Source organism: Myxocyprinus asiaticus, chromosome 20 (genome assembly GCF_019703515.2).
Source record: "Myxocyprinus asiaticus isolate MX2 ecotype Aquarium Trade chromosome 20, UBuf_Myxa_2, whole genome shotgun sequence".
In the NCBI taxonomy this organism is placed as follows: Eukaryota; Metazoa; Chordata; class Actinopteri; order Cypriniformes; family Catostomidae; genus Myxocyprinus; species Myxocyprinus asiaticus.
Genome location: NC_059363.1, coordinates 47,318,553 through 47,325,781, shown reverse-complemented (window position 1 = coordinate 47,325,781; position 7,229 = coordinate 47,318,553).

Here is a 7,229-nt window from a genome sequence, read left to right as displayed (position 1 = left end):
GAAATAACATACATACGAGATGTGCATTTAACAATACAGAGCTGCGATTGGTGTCCACCATTAATCATCATAAAATTAAGATATCAAGCAATATTTGATGAGAAAAATGTCTCCATGATATTAGAAATGTGATAAGAACAATATCAGACACACTCACACATGTGTGACCATCACTCCCTTAATAATGCACAGTTATAGATAGACAGACAGACAGACAGGCAGGGCAGGCAGGCAGACAGACAGACAAACATATAGATGACAGACAGAGAGGCAGACAGACAGACAGGCAGACAGACATATAGATGACAGACAGGCAGACAGACAGACAGACAGACAGACAGATAGATAGATAGACAGATAGTTAGATGATAGACAGACAGACAGACAGACAGATAGATAGATAGATAGATAGATAGATGATATACAGACAGACAGACAGATGACAGACAGACAGTCAGACAGTCAGACAGATAGACAGACAGGCATATAGATGACAGACAGTCAGACAGACAGACAGGCAGGCAGGCAGGCAGACAGACAGACAGATGATAGAGAGGCAGACAGACAGACAGACAGACAGACAGACAGATAGATAGATAGACAGATAGATAGATGATAGACAGACAGACAGACAGACAGACAGACAGATAGATAGATAGATAGATGATATACAGACAGACAGACAGATGACAGACAGACAGTCAGACAGATAGACAGACAGACAGACAGACAGGCATATAGATGACAGACAGTCAGACAGACAGACAGATGATAGATAGATAGACAGACAGACAGACAGACATATGATAGACAGACAGACAGATATACAGATAGATAGACAGACAGACAGACAAACAGACAGACAGACAGGCAGACAGACAGACAAACATATAGATGACAGACAGAGAGGCAGACAGACAGATAGGCAGGCAGACAGACAGACAGGCAGACAGACAGACAGACAGACAGATAGATAGATAGATAGATAGATAGATAGATAGATAGATAGATAGATAGATAGATAGATAGATAGATGATATACAGACAGACAGACAGATGACAGACAGACAGTCAGACAGATAGACAGACAGACAGACAGACAGACAGGCATATAGATGACAGACAGTCAGACAGACAGACAGATGATAGATAGATAGACAGACAGACAGACAGACATATGATAGACAGACAGACAGATATACAGATAGATAGACAGACAGACAGACAAACAGACAGACAGACAGGCAGACAGACAGATAGGCAGGCAGACAGACAGACAGGCAGACAGACAGACAGACAGATAGATAGATAGATAGATAGATAGATAGATGACAGACAGACAGACAGACAGACAGACAGGCAGGACAGGCAGGCAGACAGACAGACATATAGATGACAGACAGAGAGGCAGACAGACAGACAGATAGGCAGGCAGACAGACAGACAGGCAGACAGACATATAGATGAAAGGCAGACAGACAGACAGACAGACAGACAGATAGATAGATAGATAGATAGATAGATAGATAGATAGATAGACAGACTCTCTTTAGTTTGTGCTGTTTAAAGTTTCGAGACATTAACTGCATTACAAACATCACAAACATTGTTATGTGTTTCTCAATTTAGTGTGCTTCTTTTGCCATAACAAGGCCACATTGTCAAGGACTGTAGTTTTTTTCTTTTTCTTTTTTCTTTCTAGAATAGTCTCCGAGTTTCAGAGTAATCAGAGTTGTTGAAGTGGGCAACTCTCTCCATTCATTCGGCAGGTTATGTGATGCGCTGCTGACAGTCTGGAGGAATCACAGGCAGCTCAGGAAGGAGCATGAGCCGTTAGTTCACTCATGCAAATCACACACAAGCTTCCCCTTGACAGAGATTAATGATCTTGCACCGCAGCCTTTGTTTCGCCACGCGGCCATTTAGTGTGAAATACAATCCAAAAATATGATCTATCCCCAATTAATCCAGCACATTTTTACATAGCACACATGTTGTTTAAGCCAATTTACAATGATGGGGGAGGAGGTCGAGAGCAAAATTACATTTAATTACTCGCCATCTAATTACATTCATTAAAAGCTAATAAAATAAATGAGAGAAGCAGCTTTAAAATCTCACCATCTTGTACTCTTTCATGTGAAATATGGCTTTGGGATTTCACGGGGCAGGAATGATATGACTGAGAGATTTCTCCAGCTAACCTGATACGCCGCTAATACTGCAGCCATTAAAAGATTTGTGATTAAATCCATGTGACACTATTGAAAACTCAAAGCTAGTATTACAAAATCTGCACAAACTCACACACACAAAACAAACACTTAGCTATCTAAATGAGTACAAAGTTAACAATAAGATAAATATAATTACTAGGACTGCAAATCGATTTTAATCAAATTAATTAGCCTACATGATGTACTGATTAATCGCAATTAATCGCATACCAATATTTATTGAGAAAGGCCCCCCAATAAAGGTAATTTTCTCACGTCTTACTAGTTTTCTGAGTCTCTTGTAATTAATACTGTGTTTTTAGAACGATGTGTCAAGTTAAATATAATTTGAATCTGAAAAACTCGTCTCGAGATCCTTGCAATCCAGCTTCTTCTGTGGATAACATCAAGATGGCGACACAGATGGCCACCTCGGTGTGGAGCACTCCTATTCTTTTGTTGTTTTTGTTTGTTTGTCCTGTGTTTAGTAATTTTTTTCCAATCAGTTTTACCAGGGACGAACTGCTGAACATTCGGCAGCATATACCAGACAATCTTTTGCAGGTTTTTGACTATTCGGACATTTTGTTGGACATTTTAGTCAGAGACGCAGCTATGCTGTTCAAGAGACGCAGGCGAGGGAAACGAGCAGGCACGCTGGTCAAGCTCCGTCGGCGCGGCTTTCGAACAGCGCTGCCAAGTATTCATCTAGCGAATCTCCGCTCTCTTCCTAACAAAACGGATGAACTACATCTCCTCACCCATACAAACACGGACTTTTCAAAGTCTGCTGCCTTGAACTTCACAGAAACCTGGCTGAGTGAAGCCATTCCGGACAGCGCGATACATAAGCCTTTCTACTCACCACGGGAGTTTTCCTAATTTATTCTGGTGAGTGTTTATATCCCGCCAAACGCGTGTGTGAGCGCAGCGCTGCAACAGCTGGCTGATCACATCGCAGACACAGAACAACAATACCCAGACTCAGTTATTATTATTCTTGGGGATTTTAACAAAGCAAACCTCACACGTGAACTGCCCAAATACAAACAGCACATTACATGCCCAAACAGAGACAGAAATATACTGGATCACTGCTACACAACAATTTAGGATGCATATCGCTCTGTCCCTAGAGCAGCTTTGGGACTTTCTGATCACTGTCTGGTTCATCTTCTTCCAACCTACAGACAGAAACTAAAATCTGCTAAGCCTTTAGTAAAGACTGTAAAGAGATGGACCAATGAAGCAGAGCTGGAACTACAAGCCTGCTTTGTCTGTACTGATTGGAGTGTTTTTGAGGCTGCAGACACCAATCTGGACGAGCTCACAGACACTGTGACATCATATATCAGTTTCTGTGAGGATATGTGCATTCCTACTAGGACTTATTTAACATTAAACAATGACAAACCATGGTTTACAGCAGAGCTCAGGCAGCTTCGTCAGGCCACAGAGGATGCTTACAGAGGTGGGGATAAAGTCTTGTACAATCAGGCCAGGAACACACTGAATAAGGAAATCAGAGTGGCTAAAAGAAGATACCTTGAGAAGCTAACAACCCTGCATCAGTGTGGAGTGGTCTAAAACAACTTACTAACTACAGGACTCCTACCCCCAACACTGTAGGGGACCAACAACTGGCTGACGACTTGAATGTGTTCTACTGTAGATTTGAAAGGCCCAATCTCACACCCGACACCCACTCTGACCTTCACTTCACAAAAACACCAACACCTCCTGCAACCCCCCTCTTCCCTCTTCCTGCTACTCAACCTGCACTTAAGATCTTTGAAGAAGAGGTGTGCCTTGGCTTCTGAAAACAAAAGACAAGGAAAGCACAGGGACCAGATGGCATTTCACCTGCATGTCTTAAATCCTTGCTAACCAGCTGGCCCCCATCTTCTCACTGATCTTCAATAGATCACTGGAGCATTGTGAAGTCCCATGCTGCTTCAAATGCTCAATCATAATTCCTGTCCCAAAGAAACCAAAAATCACAGGACTTAATAACTACAGACCTGTCGCCGCCTGACATATGTGATCATGAAATCATTTGAGAGACTGGTGTTGGCCCACCTGAAGGACATCACTGGACCCTTTCTAGATCCCCTTCAATTTGCTTATCGAGCAAACAGGTCTGTGGAGGATGCAGTCAAAATGGGATTGGGATGGACAGACCAGGGACATATGCAAGGATTCTTTTTGTGGACTTCAGTTCAGCTTTCAACACCATCCTCCCAGCTATACTCCAGACTAAACTACACCAATTCTCTGTTCCCACATCTATCTGTCAGTGGATTACCAGCTTTCTGACGGACAGGCAGCAGCTTGTGAGACAGGGGAAATTGACTTCCAGCACCTGTACAATTAGCACTTTACCCCCCAGGGATGTGTGCTCTCCCCACTACACTTCTCCCTGTATACTAATGACTGCACTGCCAAGGACCCCTCTGTCAAGCTCCTGAAGTTTGCAAACGACACCAATGTCATTGGCCTCATCCAAGATGATGATGAATCTGTATACAGAGGGGAGGTTGAACAGCTGGCTGTCTTGTGCAGTCAAAACAACCTGGAGCTGAACACACTCAAAATGGTGGAGATGATTGTGGACTATAGGAGGAACACCCAAACACTGACCCCCCTCACCATTCTAAACAGCACTGTGGCAGCAGTGGTTCCTGGGCACCATCTCACAGGACCTGAAGTGGGAGACCCACACTGACTCCATTGTGAAAAAGGCCCAGCAGAGTTTGTACTCCCTTTGCCAGCTGAGGAAGTTCAAGCTACATTCAGGTTCCTGGGCACTACCATCTCACAGGGCCTGAAGTGGGAGACCCACACTGACTCCATTGTGAAAAAGGCCCAGGAGATGTTGTACTTCCTTCGCCAGCTGAGGAAGTTCAACCTGCCACAGGTGCTGCTGATACAGTTCTACTCAGCAGTCATTGAGTCTGTCCTCTGCACTTCAATAACTGTCTGGTTTGGTTCAGCTATGAAATCGGATATCAGAAGACTACAAAGGACAGTTCGGACTGCTGAGAGTATTATTGTTGCCCCCTGCCCTCCCTTCAAGAACTGTGCAGGAAAAAGTGAGGAAAAAGTCTGGAAAAATCACTCTGGACCCCACTCACGCTGCCCACTACCTATTTGAACTGTTGCCTTCTGGCCGACGGTTCAGAGCTCTGAGCACCAGAACCTTCAGGCACAGGAGCAGTTTTTTCCCTCAGGCTATCCATCTCATGAACAGTTAAAACTGCCCCATTGAGCAATAATAATGTGCAATTCACAGTTTAGTTATATATATATATATATATATATATATATATATATATATATATATATATACTACCATTCAAAAGTTTGGGGTCACTTGCCTGAAATGTTTCTCATGATCTTAAAAATCTTTTGATCTGAGGGCGTATGCTTAAATGTTTGAAATTAGTTTTGTAAACAAAAATATAATTGTGCCAACATATTAATTAATTTAATTACAAAACTAAAATTTTAAAATATATAAAATATATAAAATTTATATATAATATATATATATATATATATATATATATATATATATATATATATATGTATATATTTACACACTGTCTTATTGTGTATTCTATATATACTTTATTTTCTATTCAATTCAATTCAATTTTTATTTCATTCTATTTTTATTTATTTGTCTTGTTGCTGTATTGTATTGTTGTGCACTGAAAGCTCCTGTCACCAAGACAAATTCCTTGTATGTATAAGCATACTTGGCAATAAAGGTGATTCTGATTCTGATTGAAGGTGCTGCTGTTTCTCTTGTTGGTTTGATGAGGTGTGTTGTCTGTACAGCTGGAGTTGCGCTGACTGCTCCCTACTGACACATCAAACTTGAATAGCTCCAATGGTTAGAACATTTATTAATACAGAAGTTACATACAGCTCAGGGACATGATTAATTTTGTTATTTTTTATGCATTTTTTTTTCATATAATTAATATTATATGACAAGAAAATGCATAAACAATTAACTTAATTAATGCATTAATTAATTACAGCACTTATAATTACTATGCACCAGTGTTGGGTAAGTTCCTCAAAAAATAATTCACAACAAATTACTCATTACTTCTCTAAAATTGTAATTAATTAATTAAAATAAAATAATGTAATTAATTAAATAACTGATTACTTAATTGAAAATGAAATCACATTAAAGTTACTTTTAAAACACTTTTCACAGAAAAGCTTTTGTTTTTCCTCACAACGAATTCAAAATAATGTCTATATTTTCTCCTTGTTTACTGAACTGTTACAGAAATACACACAGATTTACATTTTAACATAATTTATGTTTTAAATGTATTCAACAAAAAATGTTATTTTAGAAATATCTGTAAACCAAGTAAAAGTAATTAAATTAACTGAAAGTCATAAATCGTAATCTTATTACAAGAATTAAATGCACTAAACTACTTTTTGCACTAAAAAGTAATTCGATTACAATAACTAATTACTTTGTAATTAGACAAATTGTAATTAGATAACAACTAATACTTTAATGCACTAACTGAAATCCTACTCTTAAAAGAATAGTATTTAATTTTAATCAAATCAACAGTTTTTGTTGTATTGATGAATACATTTTCCAACTGAGGACCTATGACCCCGAATGTCACCAGAGGGAGGTTTTGTCAAATTTCACTCACTTTTGGGGGCAAATTTCTTCCTAAATTATAGCTAAGAATGCACATACTGTACACACTACACATTAATGTTGGGTGTAATCTGATTACAAAGTAATGAATTACTATATTCTAATTGCATTTCAAAAAGTAGTGTGACATATTATATTTTAAGTTCTTGTTATCAAATTACAGTTACTGACTTTCAATTGATTTAATTACTTTTCAGTATATCACTGGGGTTACACGTGTTCATAAAATAATATTATTTATGTACTTATTTATGTTGGGCCTCAAGTATTTGCCAGCCCGCAGAGGATCAGCAGCCGTACCGCCC